We start from the raw sequence: 24,108 nt of genomic DNA on the forward strand, positions 1-24,108 counted from the left end.
ATAGTAGTTTGTATTTACTTTATATACTTAATTATATATCTGCATATTCTGTCTCTTGGTACAATAAAAATTCCTCGATGGTAGGAACAGCTTGATTTTTGTCTTTGTATTACCAGCACTTAGTTTATGTTTGACACATAATAAATGCTTAATAATTGTGAGTTGATTAATTAATTGATTGGTTTCTTGATATAGAGAGCAATTTAATAATATACATATCAAATAATCTTTCATTATATATACTCTATAGAGAATTGTTTCTTTTTTTTCTCTCACTGACTTCTAGCTTCTAGAGCCCAAGTTAGTACCAAACACTTCATAAATAAACTGAAACATAACTTAGAATTTCCCTTTAGTTCCGGTCTTTTCCCACAGTAGTAATATTATAACCTGGGTCAGGTCCCGAAGATGTCAGGGCTCTAGGTAACTTTCTCTTCCTCCCCTGTTCCACATCCCAACTCTTATTCTCTTGCTCCTGGCAGATATTGCCAGGAATAAACAATATATCTTTTCATATTAAAAGATCAATTACACAAAACAGAGTCCTTGTTCAAGCAGATAGCATCATGAGCAAATATCACTGATGGTTCCCCATCAGTTAATGACCACACATGCTTCCTTGGCTAGGTTATAGCATGTTATTGATGCCAGCAACTTATGGAAAGGTTGATCAATTGCCTTAAACTAAGCACTCATAGGAAAAACTCATGGGAGATGTGTCTATGAGCCCTTCAAAACATATAAATATCTCAGGGATTAAAGCTCTAGCATCCTCAAATAAGGGGTCAGTCAACATGGTATTATCTGTTATCTCTGACAACTTACAACTGTACCATTAAAAAACCTAGTGCCCTTTCAGTATTAAATACAAATTGTAAGGGAGGTAGCATCGACATTGAACCAAAGTTCTAGTACTAGCTTTAACAATTCTTAGGATAATGGATTTAGAATTGGAAGGAATGTCTGAGGTTTTTTAAATGAAGGAATTGAGGTACAGTAAAGTTTGTTTTATTTTTCTTGACTTAGCCACATCCACTCATAATAAACAGCAAACCTAGAGTTCGAATCCCATCTTCTGACTCCAAACATATTATGTTTCCACTTTATCGTTTTCCTATATCTAGTTGCATGATCATGAACAAATTACTTAACTACAGTGTTAGTCCCTAAAATGAGGGATAAAAATATTTGTACTGTGCACTTCCTAAGATTGTCAAGAAAAAAGCAGAATTTCATTTCTAAAATTTAATTTGAAAAATTAAAATGCTACATAAATGTGATTTATAATGAATCTGCCTTTTTGTGATTTTTTTTCTGATTTTTGACAAGAAAATATAAATTATATAGCCACTCAATGAGCAGATATTGGAACAAAGTTGTTCTCTTCTATTTTAATGGTCCCACTTTTGGAAAAATCAATCAGTAAACTAAAAAATTCAAAGGAATAAATAATTAGGAAAGCACCAAATGCTGTGCAGAACATTGTTTATTCTCATATTTTTCATAAACTTTATTATCTTTAGGTAACAAATAGAGAAATAATAGTATTGCCTTAAATTTAATGCCTTAAAGTTACAAGGTAAAGCAAGAGCCATGTAAGTTTCAACTTAGATCCCTAGTATCTGAATGAGTTGCTTGGGCAATGCTACTACATTTCCTCTACTTAATTTTTTTTGTAATTAAATCATCATGATTTTAAAGTTTGATATTATGCAGATATTAATTTTAATGAGATATTTTAAGACACAGAAATATTATTTTTGGAGGGTGGGGTAAAAAAAGAATAAACCACCAAGGAAAATTAATTTCCACTGGGCTCATAAAGTAGCACTGAGCACATTTGGGGGCATATTGTCCAGATGCAAACACTGAGTCTCCAGCATAAAGCTGTTAAGTGAAAATGAGGGAAACCTTTTAAAGGCCCTGTGGACTGATGTACCCTCTGCCTGCTATCTTAACACCACAGAACAGATGGAAGCATTAGTAAATGTCAGAGTGTAGAGAGAGACTTCTTTTTATCCTACAAACCAGTGTTCATGAGAGAAGGATATATTATAAAATTGTATTTTACAAGTGCCAGAAAGGAGAGAGAGACAGACAGAGGCAGAGAGGCAGACAGAAAGACAGAGAGAGGGAGATAGAGAGACAGAGAGAAACTTTAGGAAACTTGATTTCTTTTAAAGTGATTCAAATGGGAACGACTAGGAGACTTAGTGGATAGAGAATCAGGCCTGGAGACAGAAGGTCCTGAGTTCAAATCTGCCTTCAGACATTTTCTAGCTTTGTGACCCTGGACAAGTAATTTAACCCTCATTGCTTAGACCTTATTGTTCTTCTGCCATCAAAAAGATGGGTTTTTGTACTATACATAAAATACTTCTGTACTGTGTAAATAATACTTATCAATTCTATTTTCGTGCAGCTTAGTACTCCTTCAATGAGGAGGGGTAGTGATGTGTACTACAATCAGTTAATGAACATTTATTTAGTGCTGGCTATTCCTGAAGTACCATCCCAATCACTGGAGCAATTGTCATATAAATAATTATATACAGAAAAAGGAACTGAGAAAACAGTGAAGTTAATTATACAAATTAATTACTAGGAATTTTAAAACTTATTTCCTTCACTTTTTAAGCCCTTACCTTCTTTCTTAGTATCAATTCATAGTAACAAATTCTTAGTATCAATTTTAGTATAAAATAAGACAGAAGAGCAGCAAGGGCTATGTGACTTGTTTAGGGTCACCTGGCTAGGAAATACCTGAAGCTATGCTTGATCTCAGGTCTTTCATACTCCAGGATTGGCACTTTATCGATTGGGCTACCTAGCTGCTGTAAACCTATTTCTCTTTCTGCCTAATTCTGTACTTGTTTCTATATTTTGGGCAAGTCACTCATATTTTCCCCACCATTTGATTTAACCAGGATGAGCCCAATCTATTCCATCTCAGACCATTACACTTGAAAGCAGTGTTCTCTGTCTCACATATGCATGCATACAATCTGGCACAGTCATCATTCCTCCCCAATGCCAAAATAAGCAATTTGAGGAAACACAAAATAGTGCATATGGTTGTCAGTAGCCCATCGTAACAGTAGAGACCAATGAAAAGGTTTAACAACTAACACTGCAAAAAAGTCACTGTATTCTCTTGTCTCCAGAGGATAATGTCAGCCAAACCAGTTCATTAGTGCTGATTAACATAGCTGTAGAAGTCTGCCCACCTGGGCTGTCAGGCCTCCTAGTTAGGTGGGTCACTCAAATATTGGCCAAATGACAGATGGTATCTGTTAAGCACAACCTTATTGTGACAAGGCTTGAGGAAGCTGGATTGGCAAAAAGAGGCAGGACACACTTGGGCTCACCCCGTCCAAAGTAATGCATCTTTCTAATCATTTGGACTCCCCCTAACTATCATTATCACTGTCTCAGATTTTCTCTGTGAGAGATGAGGAGTGCTAAAAATCAGTGCTGGGAAGGAAATATTTTTATTGAGTTAGGATAAAAGATAAGATTTCCTCACTTAGAATTCATCTCAGTCCCTTATCACTCCACTTAGGAGGTGAAGGATGGACTTGAGGGCAGAGTTGTTGAATGGTATGGTAGGAGGTTTGTGAATGCTATAAATACTATTACTGGGTAAACTCAACATGTTATCAGCTTGGGAGACAAGCTTAACTCTTTGCTCCCAGACCAACTTCAGATATAGGATTACTACATTTAAATTGGCAAACTTCTGGAATTGTAAAGAAGAGTTCAATTTTTTAAAACTATGTTCCCATTCTCAGAAACTCTTAGGGAACAGTGATCATGACTTATTTAAATTTCCTAACTCCTCCAGTGCCTAGAACTTTGTAGTATTTAACATATATTTATTGAACTGAATTAAATCAAAATTTGTTGTATGATTATAGATATGTGGACTAAAAATTGAGTTAGGTACAATATTAAGGGGAGCTGGAAAGCTTCAGCCTATGAACGGCTCCATTTGGTTCTACATCCTTTCTCCACTACACCAATGGCCACTGATAGGAGCATAGAAGAAAGGAAAAGGAGAGGAGATCAAAAAGCACTTTGATAGCAAAATTATCTGTTCTCTAGCTCTGCAGACCCATTGTTTGTCTTTCCCTGTGGTAAAGATTCTTAATCTGGGGTCTTTAGACTTTAAGAAATATTTCTTTGGAAAAACTTAAAAAGAACTTTTCTTTTATAACTCTTATATTTTATTTTATGCAACATTATTCTAAGAAGGGGTCCATGGATTTCAACATACTACCAAAGTAGTCCATCAACACACATATGTTAAGAGCTTCTGCCCATTGACTACCATATACTTCCAGGAAATTTCTCAACTCTGTAGTTTCTTGACCCTAGTTATCCAGATGCCCTTGCCTAGGAAAAATTTAGATGTAATTGTTCTTGCTCTGTAGTCTCATCTCTGTTTAGGGAGGAACTAAGAGCTATAATCCTCTGATTCTTTAATCCACTATCTGTTTTTAGTTTGTGTCAACAGGAGTTTCCATTCCATCATTTTAAAATTCCCCTTTATCCTCAATTATTTTTCCCTCTTATTCCTATCACTCCTCATATTACTGAAATGTGGTTTTCTTTCAAGGACATGATCCATTTGTCAATTCTTTCTAAAAAAAGACAACTCTTTATTTCTTGTATCTCTCAGGGAATGGAGGGGGAATTAGCATATTCCACTTTCAGACTTTTCAGATTTTTTTCCTTTGCTTCTATAATTCAACAACTTTTTTTTCAGATCTTGGAAATTGTCTCTACCAAACTATTAAACCAGTATTTGTCATTTTCTTCTGGTTTATCCTTGGATATTCTTCTACTTTGTCGATGAATTTAGAATGTGGTTCTCTTTTTCCTCCAACTTTTCCTCCTCATACACTTCTTAGTCACTGCTGACTTTGAAGGTAAATGCCATTTTATAAATCTATTTTTCCAAATTACTTGAATTCTTCCCTTCTTTTCCCATTATACATCAGTCACCTATCATGATACTTGGTGCATAGACCCTTCTTGATCCTATTTCCATATCTTGAACTCTCAAATTCATTATCTTACCACAATCACTTGTCCTTCCTTCTCTTCCACCTTCTTATCCTTCCCATCATTCCTCCTCCTCTTCCTCCATCTCTTTCTCCTCCTCATCATCATCATGGCCCTAGACTTCAGGCTTCCAATCTAATTATGACTTGATTCACTTATCCTTCTATTAAACTTCTGCTAAGCTCAATCAATATTTTTAGCATGAGTTTAGTTGAAAACTATACATTTATAAAACATTACACTTAGGAGTACCTATATGTAAGAATTACAGGCATCACAAACCCAATTATTGGACCCTACCTTTGAACTCTAGAATTTTTTCTAGAAAGCACTGTTGGTGCTTGCTTTGACAGAACATATAGTAAAATTGGAAGGATACAGAGAAGATTAGCATGGCCTCTGTGCAGGGATAGCATGCAAATGTATAGAAAGCATTGCTGTTTGTGCCTGTCAGAACCAGGAGAGAGGTAAAAGTAGAATCAGCCATAACTGTGTTGTTTAAAATTTTGTTTATATTTTGATCTCAGATTGAGATATTAGGCCATAACACAATCTTTGTGGAGGCCACCAAGGCTGGGGAAAGATATTACTCCTTGAGATAACACTAGGTAAATATTTAACAATTAGTCTCTCTGGAAAGAAATGTATTCATGAAAAATGTTAATTTAGTCTTTGTTATAAACTCTTAAGTTTAAACAATCGACACATTTCAGTTATCATGAGGAGTGATAGAATAAAAGGGAAAAAAAATTAAGACCCAACTTCAAGAAGCCTTCAGTAACACATCCCTTACCCTACACCCTGAGGTAAAAGTTCTCTCCTTTTTCCAAATCCTCAAAGCAATATTTCTGCCTCTTTCACCTGAACTTATTTCACTTTGCCAAGAATATAGTTTTTTGTTTAGATGTCTGGTAAAATTTGGTTAAAAATAACCTTTTTTAAAAATTGACCTTGGGGGCAGCTGGGTAGCTCAGTGGATTGAGAGCCAGGCCTAGAGATGGGAGGTCCTAGGTTCAAATCCGGCCTCAGACACTTCCCAGCTGTGTGACCCTGGGCAAGTCACTTGACCCCCATTGCCTACCCTTACCACTCTTCCACCTATAAGTCAATACACAGAAGTTAAGGGTTTAAAATAAAAAAAAATTGACCTTAACATTAAATGTCATACCAAAACATCCTTTGAAGTAGACTTAAAAAAAGACATAATATGAGACAAATGGGGACACTACCTACTCTTTACTTTTTCTTTTCTCTATTCCTGTACCAGAGGTCAGAAGATCCTAAAGAAATACAGAAGGATTTCAGAGTGAACAGAAGTAGAAAAAAGAATCTGGAACTGGTCAGTTGCTTATTCTTATCTTCTTCAAAGAAAAGGGGATAGAGTCCACTGAGCCAAGAATGGATTAATTCCAGAGCTTTACAGATTTTATTAAGTGAGTAGGAGGTGGTTCAAAAGAGGGGAACTTGGCTTCCTGAGGAGGGTGTTGACAAAGCTGGCTCAGTATGCCCAGAGCCAACACATGTAGTGCGTTTTGAAACTTCTAAAGGCATTGCTGAATCTGATGTGTCTCAACATATGATAATAATTTATCACAAAATATTAACTACCACCTACACATTGGCACTGATCTGAATCTCCCAGCCAATTTTCCTTTCTTTCCACAGCCTTGAATTTGTTAGGTTTTGCCTGGGTTGCAGCATGTAGTAGTGGCAGTGTTTATTTTTATATTTGTTGTGAAAAAATGGTATCTATTTTCAAACCAATCCATTTTATAAATGGGCTTGTTAATATAACCTTATAATTATGCACAGTCAAAGGAGACTGTGATGTTTCTCCACTTCTAAATAACAGGTAACCTGATCTCTGGGGAACCTAAATTCTATTTCCTTTTTGCAAATACTAGAAATCCATCCCAATACTAATTTATTCTAGCTTTACCACAACATAAAAAAGACAGACTATGGAGCTCTGCAGAGTAAAAGGTGCTATAAAAACCAAATAGATAAAATAAAATAATATTGTCACTTTTATCAGGAACATTTGGTAGCAACGATTGAAAAGGTCATTTAGGAAATCACCACTGAAAAGATCTGTAGAATAAGTTCTAAAAGAAAAGTGATACCATTAGTTTGAATAGCTTTGCCTTTTGCTAAATATTCAAATTTAAGACTGAGGTTACTTTGGATGAAGTTGAACATAACTTACTTCAATTATGAAGTAGTGTTAAAATTAGAATAAATAAGGCCAACAACTCAAATTCTAGAAAAGTCATGTCCAGAAGATGTCAATTCAAAACAAATTTACATTATAGTGATTTTTTTGGCTCAATTGGAGGTTGTATATGAACGTTAATGTCAAAGTCTATTTTGGAGAAAAATAACATAGACTATCGGAACCAGGATTTTCTCTTTATTGTTAGATTCCACCCTCTCAGCTACCCTATTGGGGTATAAGAGAAAGAGTAATATACCTTTGGCTAACAAGGGGGAAAAGTGCGACATTGTTGCTTTACATGAAATTTCAATTTGTTTAAAATTATAGAGTAAAAAATTCTCGGTGTTAGGACTTCAGAAATCATCTAGTTAAGCCTACTGGAAGAAAAAATCTCCTGGATGAGATTATAAACTATTACAAGCAAACCAAGCCCCTTGGGAAACTCTCCCTCCTTTGGTATGAGATTGTAACAGCCATAAAAAGCATGTCTTTATACGTCCCATCCATTGCAATGTGGAGGCTAGGACTACAATAGTGAAAATCATTTCTGATGTCTCATCCATTACATTTTTATAATTGCAGAGGTGGGGAATGCAATAGTGCCATTGCACTTCACTTCAACTACTAAATGGACCCTTTCCTTTTATTACAAACAACTCAAAGGGAGGCAAATGATCAGTTGGAGGTAGTGGTGCTCCTACATATCTAAAAAATCACTTATGAAGACACCTTAAAATCAATTTAAATTTTTAGGTCATTAAATTTTCCAAAGGTTGTATACAGGTTGTAACCAGTTTGATGAAGTCGATGCATCATCATCTATGTGACAATTAACAAAGACAAAAAAAAATAGGTCATTTAGGCAACATGTGACCTCAATGGATCTGGTGACAAACCCAGCATAAATAAGAACCTATGATTTTGCCAAGGAAAAGGGTTTGCACAGGTTGTTTATGGACTTACAATGGTATTTTTTCCAGTCTAGTCATATGGGAAGGCACAAATAAAGACAATGTAACAGCACATATAGCTAATGGCCAAAACATAGAAACAGAAAGTGACATAGTGTAACAGAATATTTTAGATTAGATCAATATGTGAAAGTAACCAACAAAATTGAATCTTAAAACAATCAGCAAATACAATATATGTGACAGGATACAGGCACTGAATTCAAGAGTCTTTTGCTCCAATTCCAATAGCTGAATTACAGAGACTTCTTCATTATTTGGAGGGGAACAAACTAGAACAGTTAGCAATGGAGTATGAAATACTAAAAATTCACCTCCAGACTCTTTAAAGTTCTTTCCCCTTCTGAGTATCATCCCCTATTTAGAGTCCTTTTGTCACACCTCTGGGGTTCCCCATACCCACACTGAGCATAGTGTGGACAAACCCCATATTGGGTGTGTGGCAGAGATTGGGCAGGTCAAAATGGCAAGGGGATGTAGGGAGATGAATCTCCCCCCTGAATCTCAGGATAACTCCAGCTATCACAAGAACAAGAGCACCCAGGAATGGTAGTAAGAAAAGACACCCCAAAACTTTGATCCCTGCAAGCTCTGTAATGCTCTCCCAGAATATCTGGGATATTCAGGAAACTGGGCCATGCTTGCAATTCTACTTATTAAATTGGTTGCAAATCTATTTCTTGTCTATAGGTAGCACTAGCCTAGTTATGTACTGGCTAGGAGCAAAGACCTCACATGGCTAGTAGATGGAGAAGGGCACCAATCAGCCTTTGTATGGAGGGTAGTCCAAAGACTTTAGCCCTAGGCTAAGCTTTTGAGGAAAAACAAAAGCTTTCTATTTTAGGCATGATGAAAGTAAAAACTCCTCAGAGCTGCTTAGCTGAGATTGTCAGGGAGAGCAAAAGGGTGTTTGAATGTAGAATACAAGCTGCACCTGATGTTTGGGTCAGGAAACCAGATCCTAATCTGCAAAAATCTGGCTTTCAATTGAAAAAGAAAATACTGGGAATATGGGAATAACTACATGCCATACAAACTGGGGGCACTCCCACACCTCACAAGGGAAGGACTGATGGGTAAACAAAGGGAAACCAATTGGGGATATGAGGTTTGGGAATAGCAGTTGGTCAGCTAACTGACAATCTATCAACCAGGGAAAGCCAGTGATAAGGGTAACTTCAAGATGTGGGTCCTTTATGGCTAAGAGGAGACAGAAAGTACAATCTGAGTTTATTGCTATTAAATGAGGGAAGTGGAAGAGAAGGGTTTTCTATACTATGGGCTAGCCCAAATAATTTAACTAAACTAAGTTCTACACTAAGCTAAACCTCTTACTAGAATAAGAGAGAGCTGGAGAGGTGGGCTTCTCACTACCCTGGTCCATGATGCTCCTAGATGATCACAGATGTCACAGGAACCAGAAATAAGTCCAGTAGACAGCCAGTCAATCCAAAACCACTCTAGAAAGTAAGGTAGATAAATCTGCTGTCCACCAGAAGATAATCGAGACCTTCCTCTACCTAGGCCACGATAGTTGCTTGAAGTATCTTCTTCTCAGTGAAATCCAAATCCCACTCTATCAGCTCCTTGTATACTTGGCAAAGTTGGACCACACAGCCAAAACCTCCTTTCTTCAGCTTGGCCAAACCACACTCTGTCCTCAAATGCTAGCTTCCTTCCACTATAGAATGTCCATGGAGTCCAAGATTTCTTGAAGCTGTCATCTATACTCCTCCTCATAACACAATCCATTGAGCTCTTAGCTGCCCCCCTGCTCTACTGGGTTTTAGAGTCTAGAGGGTGGCACAGGAGACCTCCATGGGGTCTAAACCCTCAGTTTCCACTCTCAGCCAGGAGTGTGAAAACCCCCAGGGTCAGTTTAAAATTGACCTCAGTGGTAAGTGGGGTAGAAAGTGTTTATACTGCACTGTTAAGCTGTTGCTAATCTAAAAGACTCTCTTATCCCTAAACTACTACGTGTTTAAGACCCACATGGGCAGGGGAGTTAAGAGGGTGGAAGTGTCTACTCAGGTAAAAGTCTTTAGGAGGCAAATTGTTGCCTAAAAGAAACCCCTGGGCTTCCAAGGTGTGGAAATAGATAAGAGAATAGATAATAAGAGAATAGATAAAAATCTGAGACTCCCCTTTTGATTCCTTTTCTGATCTATACCTTTCCTTATTGAAAAGCTTTAAGCTCTTAGCAAACCAGTAGTCAAGAGGTTAACATTCTTTCCCTTTGGTCAGAAAATGCATCCAAGACCAAAACCTTAGTTTGGCAGGGACATTTAGCCCTGGAGAAAAGTATTCTCAGACTTAGTTTGCTGATAATCATGCAGCTGAAGGTTCAGCCTGGTTCTTATCTTCACTTTGAAGTGTCTGAGGTTTCTGTGTATTGTCTAAACTCATTGCAGTGTCTATGAAGCTGAAAAACTCCCTCTGTGCTTTTGGGTGAAAGGGAATTTGAATTTTCATATATAATAAACTTTTGACTCAATGGCACTTTGGAGAATCAGCTATGAGTTAACAGTCAAGATCTTCTCCCAAGTCCCATTACTTCTTATCAACTAAGTGGTCCTTATCAGATTATCAGCTGTTGGCAATGTAAGGGAAACAGGGGTTTATACTACACCAGCCCTGTGGACAGCAGCTTGCAAGAACCCCCAGGCCGAATTCAGCAGGTTCACAGCAACAGCATGTGGGCTGAGACTGCAGGCTCATCAAGGACCAGCACCCAGGCAGTTAGTGAAGGGAACAGGAGCAGGAACAGGAACAGGAGTGTCCTTAAGCACTTGATATTTATTCTATATTCTTCTGTCTTCTCTTCTCCCACCTAAAAACCTTTACTTCCTCTAATTGATGGTTAAATGAAATGGTTTCTTTTCCTCTCATAATATTATTTTCTGTAAGTAGTCCTCATCAAAATCCTTTTCAAAATATGGTGTGCAGAACTTTTAAAAATGTTCTTCAAATGCCATCAGAATGAGGTAGGATGCAGTGGAGCAATCACCTTCCTCATTCTGAATCATATATTTTTGTTGGGATTTAATTTTCTTCTTTTTCCTCTTAAATTATATCCTTGACTCATATTAAGTAGTTGGCCACTAAAGTCATAAGGGCAAGTCATAAGTATCATTAAAATTCAATGGAGTATAATGTGAGTAACAAGAAAATCCATCTGGATACCCTGATTAATTTCCTGTCTTAAACTGCAACCAAATAGGTTCAAATAGATTTTTTAAAAAGATTTCAGAAAACATTTCTCTGACTCTATTAAAAGTACTCTGGGTCTGAATCATAGGTCCAAGTTTCCTTCACTATGAGACTATTAACAAAGTCATTTAATAATTCTGAACCTTTGAATCTTCATCTGTAAAACAGAGATAATGATTTCTGTATGTGTACTTTCTAACTTCACAGTGATATAATGAAAAAAAATTCATCCCAAACCACTAGATAAATGTGAGTTTATATTTAAGTGATTCTTTTTTAAAATTGGAATCTTGTGAGAGAGAGAAATATAGGATCCATTTTCACATGTTGCATGAAATTCGCCCTAAATTTTCTTCTGCATATGTAGAACACAATAAGGATCTCAGCCTTACAGAAGTGGGACATTTATGTTTAAAAAATCATAAGCTTACATGGGGAAAGTATTTTAGAAGTCATCTAGAATGGCCTATCAAATTTACTGATATGGAGACCGAGACCTAATGTAGTTAGAGTAACATAAGTAGTAACAGTCATAATTTTCTAATCACAATCTCTGGCCCTACATCTAGATAAATTTATAATTAGGGAGTGATTGTGGAAGACATTGAATGCTAAGCTAAAGAATTTGGACTTAAAACAGAAGGCAATGAGAAACCATTGTGGATCCTCAAATAGAGAATAATTAATAATAAATGATTCTTTTTAGAGAGAGAAATCTGGTAGTCTGCTGGGAGAGATAAGTGGAGCAATCCTAGCAAAAAAAAAAAAAAAGATATAATGATGATGACCCACAGATTGAAGTGAAGAGATCCTTGAATCTGATGTTGTCAATTAACATGGAAAAGAAGGAACACTGCCCTGAACTCACATATATGGGAGTCAGTAAAGAGAAGAAACTTCTTTCATCATGCCAGAGAACTAGAATACTTTACTAAACTCTGAATGTCAAGTGGTGCTTTCTAGGCAATTGTGTTGGTTGCCTTGTTGTATATACCAGCTCCTGGGCTAGCAGCTCTCCACCACAACTCAAGGTTATTGAAATACCACACTAAGACAGAAAGTTGGCAATCTTAAACACTTTCTCTCATAAATCCTACAATCTACCAAGACACTAGAAATCCTTCAAAATCACTAAAAATTCTTTTGAGTTTCAGTGATATCTTTAAAGCCCACTTACTAATTATGTAACTATAGACAAGTCACTTATTTCATATTTATGCTTGAAGAACTGAGAAAATATTTGTATACATATGGCTATTTGATACTGTTATTTTTAAAAATGATGAAGGCTGATATAATGAGGGAAATTAGTATTTTAATAAAAGCCATTGCTGATAGAGATAAATCGGGACTGAGAGGAGTAGGGAAGGTATGGAAGAAAATGGCGGAGGCAGTAATTTGAATTTTTTACAGGCACGTGGTCGATTTATCTCTATCAGCAATGGCTTTTATTAAAATACTAATTTCCCTCATTATATCAGCCTTTATCGTTTTTAATTGTTACAATCTGCATTACATAGTAAATACAAAGAATAAATCTAAGCAAAATACTATAAACAATTTCAGGGAAGAAAGTGTCTAGCTGAGAGGGAAGAAGACTTCAGCAAGCAAATAACACCTAAGGTTGGTCTTGAAATGAGGGATTTAAATAGGAAGAGTATTTTTGTTTGAATCTTAGCTTTGGTTGTGGCTACTCCTGTGATCTCAGATAAGTCACTTAACCTCCCAGGGCGTGAGTTTCCTCAATGGTGTCTAAGCTCACTTCCATCTCAAAAGTGCTCTGATATGTATAATGAAGAGATGGTCTCTGTGGTACCTGCCATACGGAACAAGTACGAGGATCAAATTTATAATGTGTACAAAGTGTTTTACAAACTACGAAGGATTATTTTAACTATAATTATGGTGCTTCTTGCATGAAAGTAACCATTGTTAATATGTGGCAGGGCATTTAGGTCCATTACATGTGAGTTACCAATTATCTGAAGTCTGTAGAATTCTATCATTCTTAGTTACATAGAATAATGTGATTAAGTTCATTCTCCTTTCAGTGGTAGATATCACATTCTTCCATACCCTATCATCTTATAACAGCTCTCATAAATCCTTTGCCACAAATATTTCATAGCCTGTTTGAATGCTCCAAATTACATGGGGCATTCTTCTATATTTTTTTAAATTTTTTTTCAGATTTAAATATTGTATTTTTTTAGAAAAATTTTCCATAGTTACATGATTCCTGTTTTTACTTTCCCCTTTCCCCCCTTCAAACCCTCCCCCATATCCAATGTGCATTTCCACTGGTTTTAACCTGTGTGATCAGTCAAGACTCATTTACATATTATTGATAGTTGCATTGGTGTGGTAGTTTCGAGTCTATATCCCCAACCATGTCCTCATCAACCCAAGTGTTCAAGCAGTTGTTTTACTTCTGTGTTTCCACTCCTGCAGTTCTTCCTCTGAATGTGGGTAGCGTTCTTTACCATAAGTTCCTCAGAACTGTCCTGGGTCATTGCATTGCTGCTAGTACAGAAGTCCATTACATTCGATTTTACCACAGTGTATCAGTCTCTATGTACAATGTTCTTCTGGCTCTGCTCCTTTCGCTCTGTATCAGTTCCTGGAGGTCTTTCCAGTTCACATGGAACTCCTCCAGTTTATTATTCCTTTGAGCACACTAGTATTCCATCACCAGCATATACCACAATTTGTTCAGCCATTCCCCAATTGAAGGACATATCCTCATTTTCCAGTTTTTTGCCACCACAAAAAGCGCAGCTATAAATATTTTTGTACAAGTCTGTTTATCTATTATCTCTCTGGGGTACAAACCCAGCAATGGTATGGCTGGATGAAAGGGCAGGCAGTCTTTTAGAGCTCTTTGGGTATAGTTCCAAATTGCCATCCGGAATGGTTAGATCAGTTCACAACTCCACCAGCAATGCATTAATGTCCCAATTTTGCCGTATCCCCACCAACATTCATTACTTTCCCCTTCTATCATTTTAGCTAATCTGCTAGGTGTGAGGTGGTATTTTTTAATATCACTTTGGTCACAGTATTCAGGATTCGCCATGTCTTCATGATCTTTTGACCTCTTTTTCTGAGCACAAATCTCTTGCATAATGTATTTTGAACCATTCCTGGTATAAAAAGATATAATCATGAGTATGCTGAGAGATACTTTTTATATTCAATATACATATTTCTATTATCATTTAAGATACTTATAATTCTGAATTTTCAGATATTATACTGTTGTGTTATTCATAAGCTTGATTTCTTAATTATTTATGGATTCATTTATTTGTTTCTATTAAGGATCAACTCGGAAAACTTTCCTCAACATTTTCAAAATTAAGAAAAAATGTGTTTGCTCAAAGTAGGTAGTTAAATGGAATATCAATGTAAAATAGAATCATAGAATCATAGAGTCAGAAGATAATTTAAAGAACTCATCCATAAAAAGTCTAATCCATACCTGACAAAGATACACCTAAAATATACTCAATAAGTCACAGAATCTCAGTCAGTATAAGGTCTATGACTGTTGCGATTTCTCTGAGATTGGACAAAATTTATAACCTCTTCTAGACTCTATCTTCATATCTGAAAATGGGGAAGGCAAACTTAGATTAGTGATCTTAGTTTGATTGGAGGATCAAATTATGTCAATTATTTTTCTTTTTGGAGTTTTCTCTACATTTCCCATTTATTCTAAAATGCATTGTTCTAAAATCCAGAAAATCATTGTTCTACAAATCTCCATATTTTTCAAATATAAAGACCAAAATAGTGGTTGACCTAGTTAATTATATTTCATAACAATATAGTTCACAGAAAGCTCTCAAAGCACAAAAGGCTACAGAAGGTTAAGTACTTTAGAAAAGATGTCTGCAGAAGAATAAAAGCTTTTGTGAGTGAATGACATAATGCTGAAAGGAGGGTTATAGTCTGACATTCTGATTTAAGTGATTGCTTCCTGGAGAACAAGAATTAGAATATTGTTCCTTTGTTTTCTGGTTTTGGCAAAAGTTGTCTATATTCAGAGAAATGTTGTAAAAATGCTTCTATTATGCATACACAAGAGAATGAAACTCTTAATTTCTTAAACATTATATAAATTTGTCCATTCCATTCAATATACAATCCGTAAGTCCTTACTACACATTCTAAGCATTGTACTACCCCTCAGTGATGAAAAGATAAATAAAAGTCAGACTGCTGGGTAACTAAACTGGTACATTAGATAATTGTATCTAACATACATAGATTTTAGCAAAGCATTTCATTAATATGCTCATGCAATTACAATGGACATAATAGAGAGTCGTGGGCTAGACAGTATTTCAATTAGGTGGATACAGAAGTAGTTGAAAGTCTAGATTCAAGGAACTGTCTTCATTTTATTTTGTTTTAAATTTCAATTCTATTTTTGGTCATTTGTTTTTACATCACATAAATTTTTATATTTAAACTTCCTACCTCTTCTTTCCTTCCAGGAAGTTTAACCTTGTACTAAGTCAGGAAGGGGATAGTGAACAACAAAATAAACTTATGGTCACAGCAAACACACTTGACAGCTTATGCAGCATTACCCTCATATATGTCCCTACTTCGCTGCACAAGGAGGAAGTCTTCCCACCAGGGTGAAGATTATTCAATATAACTACTTAGGGTTCAGTTTCACCTTATTGTTGCTTTCATTTACATTGCTATACTATTATGCATATCATTTTTCTAGTCGTACTTATTGTGAACTGATCCAACCATTTGGGAGAGCAATTTGGGATTATACCCAGAGAGTTATAAAACTGTGTATACCCTTACATCTAGCAATTTCTCAGACTGTTTCAAAAGGAGATTAGGAACAGAAGAAAAGAACCCCTTTGTTCCAAAATATTCATAGGAGCTCTCTTTATGGTGGCAAAGAATTGGAAATTGAGAGAATGCTCATCAATTGGGGGATGACTAAACAAATTGTAGAATATAATGGTGATGGAATACTAGTGCACCATAAAAAAATGATGTACAAACTGATTTGTTTTAAAACCTAGAAAAAACTATATAAGATAATGAACAGTGAGTTAAGTAGAACCAGAAGAACATTATACACAGTCACAGAACTAATACTAGAAGAGTAAACTTGAGAATGATACCTCCAGAAAGTGAACAGAGAGATATAATATGAAAGACTTAATTTATATGAACATGGTGGCCTCCATGACAATATCTTATGTGATGTAGGGAAGGTGAGTAGGGATTGCAGCACTAGTGGATGGGGATTGCAAAGGGTACTTTTTATCTTTGTATCTTTGTATTCCCATTATGTAGATATGAAGAAAAGCAAGTTAAACATATAGGTAGGAGATATGTTATTTCGTTTGTGTAATATTATACATATTTATATATATATATATGTATATACTTGCTTTGTTTGGATTTGTAAACATTTAGAATAAAAAATAAAAATTCATAAAATGCATTTTGCTAGATTTCATCCTAGTTGTTGAATAGAATTGTTGAACGTTCTAGTTTTTTTTTTTTTTAATAGAATCGTTCCTCAAAATGTTTGTGGAGCTACTTTTATCAAATACTATGATACTGTTTTCAGCTGCTTCTGACTTTTACTTCTTTTATCTTCTTAATTTCTTTTGAGGGCACCACCATTCTTCTAGTCATCTATATTTACAATGTGAGAGTCATCCTTAACAGGACCCACTATCTCCCATCCATTCATTTGCCAAGTATTATCAATTCTACTGAAGTTATTTATTTTGAATCTGCCCATTTTTATCTCATTACAAGTTTACCATCCTCGTTCAGGTCACCATCAATGGGTGTCATTTTCCACTCCACTTTCTTAGAAGGCATTTTCTACTCTCCTCTTTTCTCATTATCTCCACTCCCCCCTCCAATTACTATGTATGTATGTGCAAATAAATACGTATATACAAATATACACCCCCATACACATGCTCGCACACACACACACACACACACACACACACACACACACACACACACACAATTTCCTCCAAGAAAATACAAACTCTTCAAGAGGAATGGTTGCTTCATTTTTGTCTTTGTATTTCCATATCTGTAGTACATAATAGAGGATAGAAAATTAAAAATGCTTTTGGGCTGATGACCTCTCCCCTAAACATCTACATTCTACTGTTGATATTTTTATTGTTTTTAAACTAGTAATGAAGAATTATAATGAATTCTGCTTTATATTACAGCTTCATGTCTCTAAGTGTTCAAAGGGAGGGTGAAATTTTCTCTTTGGGTAGAAGTACTATGATATACTAGGAAATGAATACATTAAATTTTGAATAAGTACTCTTAAACTTAACTTCAGACTGTTGCTTCTTAATTGTTGGACCATTAGCAAATCAGTTCATATCTCTTAGCATCATTTAAGGGATGTTTATTCTTTACACAACAAGCAAATTATTAAAAATTACAAAAATTCAGGATAAACAAAATAAAATATTTAGAGAGAAATGCACAAATAGTAATTATGTCTGTAAATATTAATGTGTTAAATTCATCCACAAAACTAAAGCAGACCTCAGAATGGATTAGAGACAGTATCCAATAATATGTTGTTTATAAGAAACACATTTGAAACAGAGACACACACAGAATCAAAATAAAGGGCATGAACAGAACCTATTATTCTTTGGTTAATTTTTTAAGGCAGGTAGAACAATCATAATCACAGACAAACCAAAATTAAAAATGGACATAATTCAAAGATTTAATCAAGGAAACTTCCTCTTGCTAAAAAAGTACTATAAACAATGAAATCATACAATAATACAAAACATATATGAACCAAATGGCTTCCAGTTATTGGAGCAAAAATTAAGTGAATTATAAGAGAAAATGGATAGTAAAATTATACTAGTAGAATACTTCAAATTTCTCCATGTTGAACTTGATAAATCTAACTATAAAAATGAATAAAAAGCAAAAGGGATTAATAGAATTTTAGAAAAGTTAGATATGATAGATTTTTGGAAAAAATTGAACTGGAATAGAAAGGCAAGTACTCCGCCACCCCTACCCCACCCACCTGCTTAGGTACCCATGGGACCTTTCAAAAAATTGATCATATCTTAGGACAAAATCTCACAAAAAAATAAGAAAAGATGGACTAAATGCATATATTTTATACTATAATAACAAAAATATATAAAGACTGAAAAACATAGATTAAAATTAATTGGAAAATAAATAATGACTAGGTAAAGAAACAAATAAAAGAATCAATAATTTGCTTAAAGATAATTACAATAAACAATATACCAAAATTTGTGGGATATATCCAAAGTACTACTTGGAAGAAATTTTATATTGCTAAATGTACACATCAATAAAAAAAAAGAGCAAATCAATGAATTGGTTAAGTAATAAAAACAGTAATATAAGAATAAACTTTAAATCCCCAATTAAATTTTGGAATGGAAATCCTTGAAATCGAAGTGGTTAATGAATTTGAAAGTTTAAAAAATTGATTAATAAATAAAACTATGGAATAGCTTTATGAAATAAACAATTAAAAAGAGCATTGCTTAGTAGGAAATAAAAAGAGAAGGAAGAAAATCAAATTAACTGAATTAAAATTAATAGAATAATTGCACAATGGAGATGAAATTAAAGTAATTATTTAAAATTGTATGCTACCAAAACTGACAAGCTAACAAAATGATTAACACGTATTTAAAAATTAATTGCACATGTTAAAAGTGGAAATAGAATACTTAAATAATCCTCTCCTATGAAAATAAATTTTAAAAGAAAATATTTTTAAAAAAGAAAAAATATCAAGCACAACTTGAATTTACAATTGAATTCTACAAAAAATTTAAGGAAAAACTAATCTCAATGCTATGTAAACTTATAGGGAAAGGGGAAGTTCTACCAAATTTCTTTTATAACACAAATTCAATTTTGATACCAAAATAAGGGGGAGCAAAAACCCCACAAAATTATATGTCAATTTCCCCAATGAATATTAGTGGAATATATATTAATGTGTTATAATTATATATCTAATAAATAAATATAATATAAAAATACTGATAAGGTGATTGCAGAAATATATCACAAGGATCACACACTACTGGGACAAGGTAGAAATCATATTAAGAATGGAGGATGGCTCATTATTAGGAAATCTGTCAGCATGTGAATAACAGAAATACCAATAAAATGGAATAATAATCTCTATGTATGCAGAAAAAGCTTTTAGTAAAGTGTAATAAACATATGTCTCAAAAACTCTAGGAATAAGGGAAGCTACATGGTTTCATAAATAGAAAGTCAGAACTGGAATCAGAAAGACCTGTGTTCAATTCTAGCTCCAAAACTTCCTAATTATGTAACTCTGGGCAAGGAATTTAACCCCAATAGCCTAGCCCAGGGGTAGGCAAAGCATGGCTCTCCATCTGGCTCCACCTCCCAACCCCCCAGTCCTGGCAGAGCCCCAGGATGTGCCCCAGGGGGCCCTTCAGCCCCTGCCTCCACCCTCCTCCTTCTGCAGGCGTTTATGGCTCTCATGGCCAAAAAGGTTGCCAACCTTTGGCCTAGCCCTACTGCTATTCTGCCTTAGAACCAATACTTAGCATAAATTCCAAGACAGAAATAGTTTAAAAAATAATCTCAAGAAAGCACAATATAAAAAGGATTCATTATTTTTCATTTTTATATAAGTAATTAAATACTTCCCTATTATATATATATTTAAATTAACACATTTTAAAAAATGTTTGGGTTCCAAATCCTCTTTTCTCTTCTCAGGCCTGTTTCACCTCTTGAAGAGGAAATCAATATGCTAGATATTATGCATGTGAAGTCATGTGAAATATATTTCCATATTAACCATGTTGCAAATGAAAATATGCACTGGAAAAATATAAGAGTGGGAATAACTATGACTCAATCTGCACTCAGGGTTCATTAGTTGTCTTTCTGATGGTAGATAACATTTTTCAATGTGGAATTTAAGACTCCTCTACTATTTTTCAGCTAGTTTATAGAGTATTATAATTCATTGGATTTTTGTCTTATTCTGAGTAGCCAACTCTTCAACAGTTGATCATCTTTATAATATTGCTCTTCCTGTGCACAATGTTCTCCTTGTTGTACTCACTTCACTTTGCATCAGTAATATTATAATATGACTTCTCATGTTTTTAAACTATCCTGTTCATTTCCTTTTCTCTTAATTTTATTTTGATATATTTTAACTATTTTTATTTTTAATTTTATTTTTCTCAATTACATGAAAACAAATTTTAAATATTTTTTAATGTTTATCATTTTTTAAATTTTGTATTCAATTTAAATTTGTATCCCTCCTTCAGAAGGCAAACAATTTGGTATAGTGAAGTCATGCAAAAAATATCTCCATAACAGTTATGTTGAAAAGGAAAACAAAAATTAAAAATAATTAAGTTAAAAAACTATGCTTTATATCTGATTTTATTTATGTGAAATCTTTTTTAAATTGTGTTTATATGATTCCTGGATTTGTCTTGCAAGTAGACTCATAAGTACTGCATCTTGTCTGTAGTAATTTTAAGTGAAATATCTCTCTCTATTTCTATCTCCTTGACTTTGTTGGTGACATATGGAAATGCTGATGATTAATATGTTTATTTTACATACTGCAATTTTTGGAAATTGTTTAGTTGAAGTAGTGCTTTTAGTTGAATCTCTAGTATTTTCTAAAAAATGTATACCATTATATCATTTGCAAAGAGTCATAGTTCTGTTTCCTCATTGCCTATTCTAATTCCATTTTTTCTTCTCATGGCTATAATTAACATTTTAGTAAAATATTGAATAAAAGTGATAATAATAGGCTTCCTTGCTTTATACCTGATCTTATTGGGAAGACTTTAAGGTTATCTCTATTACAAAAAATACTCATTGATGGTTTTAAGTAAATAATTGTTATATTTTTAAGGAAACCCTAGCTTTATTTCTAAGCTTTCTAGCATTTTTAATAGGAACAAGTGTTGAATTTTGCCCAAAGGTATATCTATATCTTTTGATATATAATTACATGATTTTTGTCATTGATATAGTTATAATGTTTATATATTTCCTAATATTGAGCCAGCTTTGAAATCATGGTGAAACCCATCTAATCATAATGTAGGATCTTTGTGATATATTAATATAAACTCCTTGCTACTTTTTAATATTTTTGCATAGATGTTCATTAAAGAAATTACAGTTTTCTTTCTCTCTTTTTGCACCTCCTCATTTAAGTGTCAACACCTCATTTGTTCAATAAAAGGAATCTGGTACAACTCTTTATTTTTCTCTCTTTTTCCAAAGGGTTTGTAAAGTATGGAATTAATTAAAAAGATGTTAGAATTTACTTGTGAATCCATCTAGTTCTAAGAAATTTTTCTGAGTAAGGTTATATATAGCTTGTTCAAATTGTTTTTGCTAAAATGAAGTTATTTAAGTACTCTTTTTATTCTTCTATTCATCTTGGATACATACACACAAATGCACACACACATACATATATTTACAAGTATGCATGCAATTATTCCTCCATTTCACTTAAATGGGCAGATGTCTTGAATGAAAGAAATAGTTCCAAATTATTGTTTTAATTTCATCTACATTGTTGAAGAATCCACCCATGATTTTTTAAATTAATTTATCTATTTAGCATATTTTTCCATGTTTCCATGATTCATGTTATTTCCCTCCCTTTTTCCTTTTCCCACCCCAGAGGTGACGAGCAGTTCCACTGGGTTACACATGTATCATTGTTCAAAACATATTTCCATATTAATAATATTTGCAATAGAGTAATCATTTAAAGCCAAAATCCCCGTCATATACCCATTGAACCATGTGATCAATCATATGTTTTTCTTCTGCTTTTCTTTTTCTGGATGTAGATAGCTTTCTTTCTCATAAGTCTCTCAGAATTGTCCTGGATCATTGCATTGCTGCTAGTACAGAAGCCCATTACATTTAAATGTGCCACAATGTATCAGTCTCTGTGTACAATGTTCTCCTGGTTCTGCTCCTTTCTCTCTGCATCAATTCCTGGAGGTGTTTCCAGTTCACATGGAATTCCTCCAGTTCTTTATTCCTTTGAGCACAATAGTATTCCATCACCATCAGATACCACAATTTGTTTAGCCATTCCCCAATTGATGATACCCCCTCATTTTCCAATTTTTTGCCACTATAAAAGGACAGCGATAAATATTTTTATACAAATATTTTTCCTTATTATCTCTTTGGAGTACCAATCCAGCAGTGGTATTGCTTGATCAAAGTCTTTTAAAGTCCTTTGGGCATAATTTCAAATTCCCTTACAGAATTGTTGGAATAATTCATAACTCCACCAGCACTGTAATAGTGTCTCAATTTTGCCAGATCCTCTCCAACATTTATTATTTTTCTTTACTGTCATATTGGTCATCTGCTAGGTGTGAGGTGGTACCTCAGCTTTGTTTTGATTTGCATTTCTCTAATTATGAGAGATTTTAGGACTCTTTTTGATGGGTTTATTGATAGTTTTGATTTCTTTATTTGAAAACTGTCAATTCATGTACCTTGACCAATTGTCAATTGGGGAATGGCTTGGGTTTTTTGTACAATTGCCTTAGTTCCTTATATATTTGAGAAATTTGACCTTTGTCAGAGGTTTTTGTTATAATTTAGCTCCCCACCCCCACCCCCAATTTGCAGCTTCCCTTCTAATTTTGGTTATATTGGATTTTTTTTGTACAAAACCTTTTTAATTTAATGTAATGAAAATTATTCATTTTACATTTTATAATATTCTCTATTTCTTGCTTGGTCTTAAATTCTTTCCTTTCCCATAGATCTGACAGGTATAATATTCTATATTACCCTAATTTACTTATAATTTCTATCTTTATATTCAAGTCATTTACCCATTCTGAATTTATTTTGGTATAGGGTGTGAGAATTCACATTTTTGATATTTGATTCTGGTAACATTTTTTTTTATTTTTAAAAAATAAATGAACTAATGCCTTTTTGTGGTTGCTAATTTCTTTACATAAGAGCAGTTCCTAATTTATTATTTAAATTGCTTTTTAACTTCAATTTTTTAAACTTCTTTAATTTTTAGGATTTCCAATTCTGTGTTTAATTGGTGATTTTTAACTTGTTCTTTTTCTGTTTTTTATCACATATTCAATGTTTTTAATTTATTCTTTTTCTATTTTACTAATGTAAGTATTTAGAACATTAAATTTTCCACTATGTACTACATTCCACAAACTTTGGTATGTTGTCTTACTGTTGTCATTCTCTTTAATTAGGTAATTTGTTATTTCTATCTTTTGTTCTTTAATCAATTCATTCCCCAGGATTAGATCATTTAATTTCTAAATATTTTAACCTATGTTTTCATGTCCCTTTATTGAATATAACTATTATTGCTTTATACATTGAAAGGAATCCATTTCATATTTCTACATTTAGTTTGAGGTTTTTATACCCTAAATGTGTGCTCAGTTGGCTGATTCTAATTTTTAAGGAATTCTTTTATTGATGGTAGAAAGGTGTAATATACAGGAACTGGTAAAAGAAATGGACAAAAGTATTTCCAGCATCAGGAAA

The 24,108-nt window shown here is 34.0% G+C and overlaps 1 non-coding gene across 1 annotated transcript; it reads left to right on the forward strand.

The window, feature by feature from the left end:
* The first annotated feature begins 5,404 nt into the window (after positions 1-5,404).
* Positions 5,405-5,512, forward strand: LOC123253213. Its single transcript, XR_006506586.1, has one exon. It is a non-coding gene; the product is annotated as a U6 spliceosomal RNA (small nuclear RNA).
* Positions 5,513-24,108: the final 18,596 nt, after the last annotated feature.

Source organism: Gracilinanus agilis, chromosome 6, assembly GCF_016433145.1.
Source record: "Gracilinanus agilis isolate LMUSP501 chromosome 6, AgileGrace, whole genome shotgun sequence".
In the NCBI taxonomy this organism is placed as follows: domain Eukaryota; kingdom Metazoa; phylum Chordata; class Mammalia; order Didelphimorphia; family Didelphidae; genus Gracilinanus; species Gracilinanus agilis.